We start from the raw sequence: 13,089 nt of genomic DNA, 5'->3' as shown, positions 1-13,089 counted from the left end.
CCTCCGGATACCCAGCATTGTGTGTTGTTATTAAATAGCTTTGTGTTAAGATTTTAGCCTTGCTAGTGTTGTTATGTCTGTGTGTTATGTTTGTTTTGTGTTGTTAGTCCTGAATGCCCTTTGTCAACATTGATTGGCATACTGCACCATAATTTGTTTTGTTGTCTTTTCTCCATATATTGCACTACTGCATGGTGAGAGCCGTCTGTTCACCCCTTCACTGCCTATTCACTTAAGGACATTTTTGGGATTCTACACTGAATGGTTTGGACTTTTATTTGATTGATATTTATTCAATAGACTTCTTAGGCGCCGGTAATTCTTTTTTTCTATGTTCTGTTGTCTGACTGTACTGTCAGTATTTGCCAGGCTGCCCGTTTTTCACTGATATTTGGTTATTTAAGTACACATTTATTTTATCTTTAGCGCTGTTTTACACCGTCTTTTTTTCGCTATAAGAAAAGGGAATCAACATATCGACCCACTTGGGGTGACAGATCAGATAAAACTAATAGTTGTAATCATGGTAAAAACATTATAAAAATTATAATAATGGAAAGAACTTTAGACATCAGGATAGAAATCCACATACGGAAAATGAAAATAGACTTAGGCATGAGAAAGGGAGATAAACCAGATTCCACTGAAAAATAAATTTGAAGGTTTGCAAAACAAAAATGAGGAAAGTGACAATGAGGATTTTTTAGTCAGATTAGAGAAAGCGAGACAGACCATACCGGTGACACCAATCACCCACCACCTCTAGAGATAAGGAACAAAATAACAAGAAAGAGGTCAGAGTCAGAAGAGTGAGAGGAAAAACGGATACACCTATCAAAGAAACTATTCCAGATAACACAATACTAATTTAAAATTGGATTTTTAATCTATCCTCATTAACAATTGATAACTCTTATGGAAGTGCTGGGGAGGGGTCTATCTTTTGCTCCAACCAGTAAAGTCAATCATTTTGATCTATACATGGATCTGCAGAAATACATTAGAAAGCAAATGTTATACCGACACTTCATTACAGGCCCAAATATATTACCAACAATAAATAGCCATAAAAGTTCAATTACAGATACCTTTTCTATCAATGAACAAGCTGCTATAGTTCACCTGATGAATTTGGTAGATGAGGAAATTACAGATTCACAAGCGGATTTTCCAATGATGCATTCTAATCGCGAGCCAAAGTCAATATTTTATCCATACTACTCTAAAGGACACTACATTGAAATATTCAACACATTAGTAGAAAATGATTTTTTGGATCTATGTCGATCCCATGATCCAAAATATACTGTACCGACACACTTTATTCGAGCAAATACCCAGTATGTACCTGGCAGATACCTGGAATGCGCCGCTCCTCACCTCTGACAAGCCCCGTTGCATTTGCCTTCCCAGCCTGGGTTCATGCCTGGCTGACGGGCGGCTGATCTGTTAAATGTTAATGATTAGGATTTAATAGGCTGCAATGCTTCGCGTGTCTACCAGATGGCATAAATTCATGAATTGTAATGCAGTATATATATATATACTGTGCAGTATTGCAGCCAGCGGGAATAAAATGCTTCAATCCCTGCCTGGAAAATACCTCAATGCACTCGGGCAGAAAACAGTCACAAACCTCAATACACCCGGGTATACCCGAATTCGTGGGACTAGCCGAGCTCGAATAAAGTGTGTCACCAGTGTAATAGCAAGACTAACCGCACTACTAAAAAGAGAACAGTCCTTAAGAATCTTAAATCCAACACCGACATAATTGTATCCGAGGCGGGTAAGGGAGGGGGAACAGTACTCCAAGATAGAACTGACTACTGTGGAGAAGCAGGTAGATTATTGTCGGATCAAATTTCCTACGGCAAATTACAGAAGGATCCAACTCCTGATTATGTGGCTGAGTTAAAAATTAGAGAAACCCAATGCTACATCCAATATGACAAAAATACACAATAAAATACTTATATATTCTTTTGAAAAAGGGTAATTTAGTTTAACCTTTTGGCCAAAGCATTGTAAGCCTGTGAGCCACGACAAGATAGACCCTGTTCACAGGTCCTAAAACTACCAGATAAAATACTAATACAGAGGCGACAGCCTTTATTCTAAAACTTCGCCTGGCATATCGCTCTGAATACCGGGGGTCATGATGCGCTATGTTTTCCAACCGTATAGTAATTGACTCGGGTTTCTATCGTGCAGAAAATTGCATTTTAGCATTGTCTGTAATACCGTCTAGAAACTCAAGTGAGCTGTTGTCTTAAAAGTCTAATAGCATTTCAACCTACTGTACAGCCGTTCAGTTCTGCCCTCAATTAAATCCGAAATCATTATAATTAAACAGGTCAACCTTGTGTGCCGGGTGGAGCGAATGCGGAATGAGCACGAGGGATGCACGATTTATAGCGCGTGGAATACAGCAGATCCAATGACAACGGCTCCGAGAAGTTTTAGAATAAAGGCTGGCGCAGCAGTATACCTCTATTAGGATTACAATTCTCATTTACCTCTATTAGGAGGGAGAAAGACCAACAGTGGATCTATATCCAGTAAAATGAGTGAAAAATTATGCTAAGCAAGGCATAAGGGATTCAGGTGTACTGACTAAATCTGAATTTGAGAATTTATACCGTGCTACTCCCACCATCCCTATTTTTTATAATTTGCCCAAAATTCACAAGTCACTGTCTAATCCTCCTGGATTTGGAGTAGGACATGAATCCTGTAAGGATGCTTCTAATGTCCCACAGTAATTATGTGGAAAACAGATACACAATCAAAACTCCAAAAAGGAGCGGTATTAGAGGAACAGAACATATATAATAGCCTGTAAATGTCCAATGATATAGCTCAGTGTTGTGTGGTAAAATGTGATAATCCATCACATGATAACTAAACGGAGCCCTCCGAAGGAGCGGGTGGTATTTAGGCAGTTCTTAGATGGAATGCGGCGTCTCCGTGATGCTCGTATCCACGGTATATTGTTGGACTCCAACTGTCCCCGCCCCTGCTCCGCATCACGAGATCCTGACAGAAATAGACCAAAGTAACTGATGTCTTGCCGGAGCCCTCTGTGGGAACAGGGGATAGGTAGGCGATCTTTAGCTGATGTGAGGCATCCTGGGAAATCCTGTGTCCACAATATAACTCAGCCAAAGTCCCCCTGTCTTCTCCCCTGCTCCATATCGCATGATCCAGATAGCTGAAAACCACACTCGCTATGGACAAAAATAGAATTAAAGAAATCCGTGCAGTATACTCATGACCACAATTTTAGTTTGTCTCGCATTGATGTGCCTCAATCCCGATAGAATAGGTATAGAAAAGGTGATTAAGGTTTGAGCACTGCAAGAAGATTGGGCAGGAGGCAGGTAAAAATGTAATATTTATTTAATAGGCATGAAGCCAAACCACTGACATACAGGTAAGTCCTATGATGCGTTTCCTGCCTTGACGACACGTTATCACTTTGATAAAGTGCCGTCGAGGCAGGAAACACGTCAGAGGACTTACCTGTATGTCAGTGGTTTGGCTTCATGCCTATTAAATAAATAATCAATTTTTACCCACCTCCAGTCCAATCTTCTTGCAGTGCTCAGACCTTAATCACCTAGTCTAATCCACCTGGGCAACCTATTATTTCTGGTATTGATTCACTTACGGCAAATCTATCACAATATTTAGATTATTATTTGCAACCACTGGTATCAACACTCCCCTCACATCTGTTGGACACCACCTCAGTTCTAACTCTTCTCAATGATTTGACTTGGGAACCATCATATCAATTAGCCAAATTAAACTTTCAAGCACTCTATACTAGTATTCCACATAGTGGGGGGATTGAGGCGATTCATAATTATTTAGCACTGCATGGTACACAACCACTTAAACAATGTCAATTTAGCCATAACTTCATCAAATTCATATTGAAACACTGTTATTTTTTATTTAATCATTAATTTAATTTACAGGTGTGTGGCACTGCTATGGGGACATGATTTGCAATTTTTTTTGCCAACCTTTACATGGGATGGTGGGTGTCAATGTACATATGGAAAATGTGTGTATCTCCTCAACAGTTCGTGCTGTGGAGGAAGGAGATACATCGATGACATTCTCATCATCTCCATAATTTACAGGAAAAGTCACATATATCTCTGTGACAATGATGACAAGCCATATTGGTACCTTTGATTATATATATATTATATATATATATATATATATATATATATATATATATATACAGGTAAACCCCATTATAACGCGGCCCGTTATAACGCGATTCGGTTATAACGCGGTTTTCCCGTGGCTCCCGTTTAAAAAAATTTTTTTTTTTTAATTTAAATGTTTTTTTTTGCACACTGCACACACTGCACACACTCTCACTGCACACACTCTCACTGCACACACTGCACACACACTGCTCACTGCTCACTGCACACACTGCACACTGCACACACTGCTCACTGCTCACACTGCACACTGCACACAGCACACACTGCTCACTGCTCACACTGCTCACACTGCACACTGCACACAGCACACACTCTCACTGCTCACACTGCTCACACTGCACACAGCACACACTCTCACTGCACACACTGCACACACTGCACACACACTGCTCACTGCTCACTCTGCACACTGCACACAACACACACTCTCACTGCACACACTGCTCACTGCTCACACTGCACACACTGCACACTGCACACAACACACACTCTCACTGCACACACTGCTCACTGCACACACTGCACACACTGCACACTGCACACACTCTCACTGCACACACTGCTCACACTGCACACAGCACATACTCTCACTGCACACACTGCACACTGCACACACTCTCACTACACACAGCTCACAGCACACAGCTCTCACAGCACTCAGATGTCAGCAGCCCACCCCCCCCTCACATGTCAGCAGCCCCCCCCCCCTCACATGTCAGCAGCCCACCCCCCCTCACATGTCAGCAGCCCACCCCCCTCACATGTCAGCAGCCCACCCCCCCTCACATGTCAGCAGCCCACCCCCCTCGCCATGGGAAGGCAGCATGAATGTAATAGGATTATCTCACTTGTCATGTACAGCCCTGCCTGAGGCATCCCTTTAAACCCTTCTCCTGCCCAAGGGTACCTGCAGCTTACTGCCTGGCCTATTGCTGGTTAACCCTTTCATTGCTGGATTTAACATCTTTTGTCCTTCAGCCGCCATTTTAACACCACACGCACACACACACACACACACACACACACACACACACACACACACACACACACACACACACACACACACACACACACACACACACACACACACACACACACACACACACACTAACCCCTTGATGGAGGATGCGTGCTGCCCGGGGATAGGTCAATACTCGTCATAGTATAGGGCAGTTAAGATATATAGGGTAAATAAGAGATCCAGATCCAGAGTGTGAGTGACAGAGAGAGAGAGTGTGGGGGAGAGAGAGAGAGTGGGGGAGAGAGAGTGGGGGAGAGAGAGAGTGGGGGAGAGAGAGAGGTGGGGGGAGAGAGAGAGAGAGAGAGAGAGAGAGAGAGAGAGAGAGAGAGAGAGAGAGAGAGAGAGAGAGAGAGAGAGAGAGTGGGGGAGAGAGAGAGAGAGTGGGGGAGAGAGAGAGAGTGGGAGAGAGAGAGAGTGGGGGGGAGAGAGAGAGAGTGGGGGAGAGAGAGAGAGTGGGGGGAGAGAGAGAGAGTGGGGGAGAGAGAGAGAGTGGGGGGAGAGAGAGAGAGTGGGGGAGAGAGAGAGAGTGGGAGAGAGAGAGAGTGGGGAGAGAGAGAGAGAGAGTGGGGAGAGAGAGAGAGAGAGAGAGAGAGAGAGAGAGGTGGGGAGAGAGAGAGGGGGAGAGAGAGTGTGGGAGAAAGAGAGTGTGGGAGAGAAGAGAGAGTGGGAGAGAGAGAGTGTGGGAGAGAGAAAGAGAGAGTGTGGGAGAGAGAAAGAGAGAGAGAGTGTGGGAGAGAGAGAGAGTGTGGGGGGGAGAGAGAGAGAGTGTGTGGGGGGAGACAGAGGGGGGAGACACAGAGGGGGGAGACTTAGGGGGAAGACACACACAGAGGGTGGGTGATACACAGAGAGAGAGAGGCTGGGTGACTGGCTGGGTGACTGGCTGGGTGGGTGACTGGGTAACTGAGTGACTGGCTGGGGCAGGGGTGACTGGGTGAGTGGGTGGGGCAGGGGTGACTGGGTGGGTGGGGCAGGGGTGAATGGGTGGGTGGGGCAGGGGTGACTGGGTGGGTGGGGCAGGGGTGACTGGGTGGGACAGGGGTGACTGGGTGGGTGGTGCGGGGGGTGACTGACACTGGGTGGTGCGGGTGGTGACTGACACTGTGTGGGGCGGGGGGTGATTGACACTGACTGGGGCGGGGGGTGACTGACACTGACTGGGGCGGGGGGTGACTGACTGGGGCGGGGGTGACTGACACTGACTGGGGTGGGGGGTGACTGACACTGACTTGGGGTGGGGGGTGACTGACACTGACTGGGGGTGGGGGGTGACTGACACTGACTGGGGGTGGGGGGTAACTGACTGACTGGGGGTGGGGGGTGACTGACACTGACTGTTAGTGGGGGGTGACTGATTGGGGGGGTAACTGACTGGGGGGGTGACTGCCTGGGGGGGTTGACTGCCTGGGGGGGGGGTGACTGACTGGGGGAGTGACTGACTGGGGGTGGGGGGGTGACTGACTGGGGGTTCATGGGTGACTGATTGGGGGGTGACTGACTGGGGGTGGGGGGGTGACTGACTGGGGGTGGGGGGTGACTGATTGGGGGGGTACCTCTGGTGTCACACACATACTCCCATACACACACACACACACACACACACACACACACACACACACACACACACACACACACACACACACACACACACACACACACACACACACATACATTCAAACACACACACACACACTCTCTCTCTCTCTACACATACAGGGGGGGGAGGAAAGGCTGTGACCAGCACCACCACCACACTCCTCCCCCACCCACCCGCGCCCATCTCCCGCTTGTGGGGGGGGGGGCAGGCCTATACCGCCCCCCAGACCTCACGCGGGCGTAGTGGAAGCTTTGGGGAGGTGGCAGGGTCGGTGGGAGGCATGTAGAGAGGTGTCCCCCAGCGGGCGCCCCAGGGGATGGTCAGCCCTGCCGTGGCCGCCACTGCCCTGCTCCCCTCGACGGCATGAAGCTAGTGGTCGGGCGGGCAGACCGAGCACCACCACCACTGCCCCGCTCGCCCCCCACCCCCCGTGACCATCTCCAACCCCGCGCGGGGATCGGCGGTTAGTCGGGGTAAGCAGGGACAGGGACAGAAGGGGGGACACCCCACTACCATCTCCTGCCCTGCGCGGGGATAGGCGGGAAGCTGGGGTAAGCGGGGACAGGGAAAGAAGGGGGGACACCCCACTACGATCTCCTGCCCCGCGTGGGGATCGGCGGGAAATTGGGGTAAGCGGGGACAGGGACAGAAGGGGGGACACCCCGCTACCATCTCTTGCACCGCGCGGGGATCAGCGGGAAGCCGGGGACAGGGACAGAAGGGTGGACACCCCGCTACCATCTCCTGCCCGGCGTGGTGATCGGCGGGAAGTTGGGGTAACTGGGGACAGGGACAGAAGGGGGGACACCCCACTACCATCTCCTGCCCTGCGCGGGATTCGGGGAGTAAGGGGGCTTGCAGGGAAGAAGCAGAGGGGCCGCAGCATGCAGAGATTGGAGAGTACTTACCCTCCAATAGATCTCCGGCCAGAAAGAATGGGCACTCATTGGGGGCGGGCTCATGTAGAGCCTGGCCAAGCGCCCACGAAGCCTGGGAGCGCGCGCCAATCAGCAGTCAGGTAGCGGGAGTTTTTTTTTTTTTTTTTCAGCGCTAGCAGGGAAATTTAAAAAAACAAGCACGTGTTCTGCTTGGGCCAATATTTACTCGCCCGGAGGTTAAATCCACCCGCCCCGGACATGTAAATGTATAGGATTGTCGAACACTGTATATATATATCTATATATATATAGATATATAAATATATATATATCTATATATATATATATATATATATAGTAGATATATAGCTAGAGAGAGAGAGAGAGAGAGAAAAGAGAACATAGAGCGCACGCCCCATAGCGTAAAAAGATAACATTTATTGGAAGGTAGGGAAAAGAGGGGTGGGGGAGGGTGGGGGAGGAATCGCACTCACAAGAGTCAATAAAATTCAGTCATTTGGGAAAATCAATATCACCGCCAATCCAGTAAGTCCACAGCAGTCCAAATGTGTTGCCCGCAATAGAGGTCTTGCTCTGTAGATACAGGAGATGATTGCTGATGGACAGAAAGCGACCTCTCAACGAACTCGCGAGAGCTCCGCAATAAGCCTGCAAAGGATCCTGGATATCACAAGGTCTGCAATCAAATCCGTGCACGATCTGACCTGACCGCCACTTGCGTGATGATGTAGTGTCGTAGCGTAGTGACGTCCCTGACGCATTTCATCGCACAAGGGCGACTTTTTGAATATGTGATCTATTATGTTTATTACTGGAATTATGTTTTATTTACATTAATTGTTTAATATTATCTTCATTTTATACAGTTTTTATATGCTCTTGTTTTCAGCACCTACATCAGACCGATCTTGTACAATTCTTCTTAATGATGGTAAAGAGTATATTTACCCTCATAAATATTCAATCTACTTTACTCCCATTTGATTCATCTATTGATCATTGAACCTATATGTCAGGGTTTCTATGATTATTACCTTTTTTGTGGATTTAATCTTTTGCTACCAATTAGGGTAGATCAAATTCAGCTGTAACAGACCGTATATTAAGTCTGATGTGGGTGCTTGAAACTAACACCTGATGAAGCAGATGTCTGAAAAACGTGTTGTGGTAGAGCATAGTGAGTGTTCTGTGCAAAATAGCCCCATGGTACCTTGCCGGTTTTGTTGAGATAGACACTGTGAAAGCTCAAGAGACGCGCTAGATAGCAACATACAGGTTACGTTACATTATGCACAACCGGAAAAGCAGAAACAACGCTGAGGCACTATTCGATCCCAGCACACGGACACTGTGCTGTCTCCTTATCTTGCTATCACCAATGGGGCAGCATGGACATCACCTTTTAAAGAACCCACTGGATTACAGATATTTTATATGTAAGTTGCTATTTGTGAACAGAAGAAAGAAAAGCTCCTTATTGTGTCGTACTAAAAGAAAACACCCTTATCTGTATTAAAAATATTTTTTATTAATGAATTGATTAAAATATATTATGCAGTGGAGTAAACAATGAACCAAATAATTTTAAAATAAATTAAAAAATGAAGGAGGTGTCTGTGTGCTGAATCTAGACGACAATGTAAATAAGGAAAACAGCTATTAGTCACTACCTTATCCCACGGCTATACCATTAGACTAACCGTGGTAATGGCTGCTCCTGTACAATTTGAGTCATCAGATAACTAATCCTATTAGACTGAGAGTGTTAGTAAAAGAAGAGGGCTACTAGCTCTGTATGTCTATATCAGTGTTTGTATGTGACTAATGTGAGATCTACCTCAACCATATGTAACCCATGTCCCCCCCCCCCCAGACACAGATGCTATATCTAGGGTGTATGAGGGCTGGCTACACGTGTTTGAGTTGTGCATACCTGCCGGTAACAGGAGGGCCTGAGCTTCCCGCGATGTTGTTGGGGACACAGGACCAGGCTTCTGGGGTAGTTGCCTCATTCTTTAAGTGGTGGTGCAGCGCCTCCATCCTCTATACCATCCTCTATACCTTCCTCCATCCTCTATACCTACCCGTACAGAAGCATAGACCCCGGTCCCAGGGTGGATGCTCCAGAATCACACAACAGTCTTTAGTAAGATCAGCAATGTCTCTCTTTATTGTCTCTAGATTGAACACAGCAGCCTTGCAGCATACAGCCGCAACAACAACAGCAATAGCAGCAGCACACACAGAGATCCCAAGGTTTACAGCCTTTCTCCTCTCCTTTCCATTGCTCCAAGAGGAACAAGATGGTCTGTGAGGGGCCGCAATACCCCAGTGCCCACATAAGAGGGTCCCCTCTGTGTGGGGGTAGATCCTCCCCATCACCCCCTCATCAGGGTGAGAGGCATTAGTTCCATCGGAGCTCTGCTCACTCGCCAACTATCATAGGCCAGAGTTCTCTTAGTATCTCTCCTGCTCCCAGGGGAGAGCTCGACCTACTCCTCTCCTCCAACTCCAAGGACAGACATCCTAGAGTAGACTCGGATGAGAACTCACTATCACTTACAGGAGCTAGCTGCTAAATAGAGTCAGCCCCACCCCTCATGATGTCAGCAGGACCTCCCCTCTGTCTCTTGCCTGCAGCAGAGTCAGGGGCCTGCATCTATCACTCAGGGCAGGGCGTGAAGGGTGAAAACCCATGATTACTACTGGCGCCTGCTCTTAACAGGACTTACCACAGTAGGAGAAAGATATGTATAGTCTGTGCTGTTTACAGGGGGCTACACATATATTAGTCCATACCTCTATGTACACATACACAGTAACTGAGCTAATTTCTGCACCTGGTGGTCTGGTGATACTGTGTATGTGTACATAGAGGTATGGACTAATATATGGTTGAGGTAGATCTCACATTAGTCACATCAGTATCCCGCATACAAACACTGATATAGACATACAGAGCTAGTAGCCCTCTTATTTTACTAACACTCTCAGTCTAATAGGATTAGTTATCTGACGACTCAAAATTGTACAGGAGCAGCCATTACCACGATTAGTCTAATGGTATAGCCGTGGGATAAGATAGTGACTAATAGCTGTTTTCTTTATTTACATTGTCGTCTAGATTCAGCACACAGACACCTCCTTCATTTTTTAATTTGTTTTAAAATTATTTGGTTCATTGTTTACTCCACTGCATAATATATTTTAATCAATTCATTAATAAATAATATTTTTAATACAGATAAGGGTGTTTTCTTTTAGTGCGACACAATAGGGAGCTTATCTTTCTTCTGTTCACAATATTAGTTATCCCAGTCAGCACCACCCCTTCACCCGTTATTGCAGTGTAGTTTCCTGTCACATACAGGATACTAACTTATCCTCCTTGCTGGTGTTGTGCGAGGTACACACTTTTCCCCAAGTTGCTATTTGTCCTTACTTTATATTGTACATTATACACTTCTTCAACCTTGGTGCACTGTGCCTTTTTTCTTCTATGTTTGATCCACCTGTGGAGTGATCTTCAGTGGAATTTTAGTGTAGGATGGGTATACCTCCATGCACAGTAGCAGCAAATGAGGTAGTTGATCTACATCAAAACCTGTAGCTCCACCACACTCCAACTCCACCACAGTACCGATCTAAGGCCTCATTAAGGGTGCAGGCTTCGGAGGAAGGGCGTGCTGCCGTGCGAGCTGCCGTGGGACACAAAGTATTCAAATTGAATACTGGTTGTCTGGGTAGCAGCTGCCCTGTCTCCGAAGCCCGGAGTTGACGCTGGCTACAGTTTCAATAAACAAAAAAATTTTTTTTGAAACTGCAGCAGCGTCACTGGGACCTCGGCAGCCAATGAAATCATTCTTGAGAATGATTTCAAGACTGCAGCATCGATCCCTAACCTCACGTCTGTAGCTCCTCCCCCTCCTCAACTCCTGAAAACGTCTGCTGGGGATGAACACACATCGCCCAGCAGACTGCCGCCCTCCCTCCCGAACGCCCTCCCTCCAACTCCTGCCTCTGGCACCCTGAACGAGGCCTAAGGGAGGTTCAACACACTGCGCAGCACCTCCGCAGACCACCTAAAGCGTCATGGCTGTCAAGGCAACGTTAGGACAAATGCGCAGAACAGCTAGCTGCTCCATGGCGGCATAAGACACACAAATGCATGTCATACATTGCGGCATACACAAAGATTCTACAGATTGAATGCTAAGAAAAATACAGACAAATATAAAAAATACAAATGGTGTGCAGTAAGCAAATGTAACATCTGCACTACATAGGCTGAGAGTATATAGTAATATACCTCAAGTCTGTTTCAATATACTGTAGAAGTCATCTGTAATAAAGCCACAGCAACAGGTCACAATGGTAACTATCTGAAACACTATAATTAAAGTGCATAAACTGCTAAACATACCAATACATGTGCAAACCCCATAAATATATAACATCATTAAGGTACTAGTTATAACTAATATAGAATAACAACCAACCATGGGTACTGTCTAATTACGTAACTATGTGTGAATCAATGTCACATCTGCCGAAATAATAATTATAGCATAGGGGGCCCCATGTAAATGTACATCATAAAAACATCAGTCAGCAATTCACAAACAGTATTAATAAGAACTAACCATGAACTAACAAAGTGAGGACAGGGAGTGAAGAAACATAAGGAAACATACATCCATACTTGGAGTGAAAATATCCACCCACGAGATAGAAACATGCAGTGTCAGAATCCTTATATAAACTATGGATAGACGGTAAGTATAAACTATGGGCTATCAAGTTTGGTATACATAAGATGTTAAAGCTCATAGCTACCAGTTACCAAACGAACAAGGAAATGAACAACAGAATGGGTCATATTACCCATAAATCATATATCTATTACAAGAAGCAACCTAAACTAAGTTCTTCATTTAGACCCTTTGGGGTCATGGTATTTAGGTTAAATATAAATTTTGCTTCCATCTGTAGTAAGATTGTGTTCCTATTTCCTCCTCTATTTGGAACATGTGCTTGTGCTAATCGGCATACATCGGAATGTCGCCAAGTTGTGTTGCAAGTTTTTGAAGTGTCTGGCCACTGGTAGATGTCTCAATTCTTCTTGGTCAGTAGTCTGTAAAATGGACTTTCTTATGGATGACCTATGTATCATATACCTATGTATTCATGTATGAATGAATCCATTCTTTCAGCATCCGGGAGGTTTTACCCACATAGTACAATCCACATGGGCATCTGATGATGTACACCACATACCTGGATTCACAATTCAAAAAATTGTTGATTTTTATGGGGTTC

The sequence above is a fragment of the Ascaphus truei genome, chromosome 4, assembly GCF_040206685.1.
Source record: "Ascaphus truei isolate aAscTru1 chromosome 4, aAscTru1.hap1, whole genome shotgun sequence".
NCBI lineage: Eukaryota > Metazoa > Chordata > Amphibia > Anura > Ascaphidae > Ascaphus > Ascaphus truei.
This window is presented reverse-complemented; position numbering follows the sequence as displayed.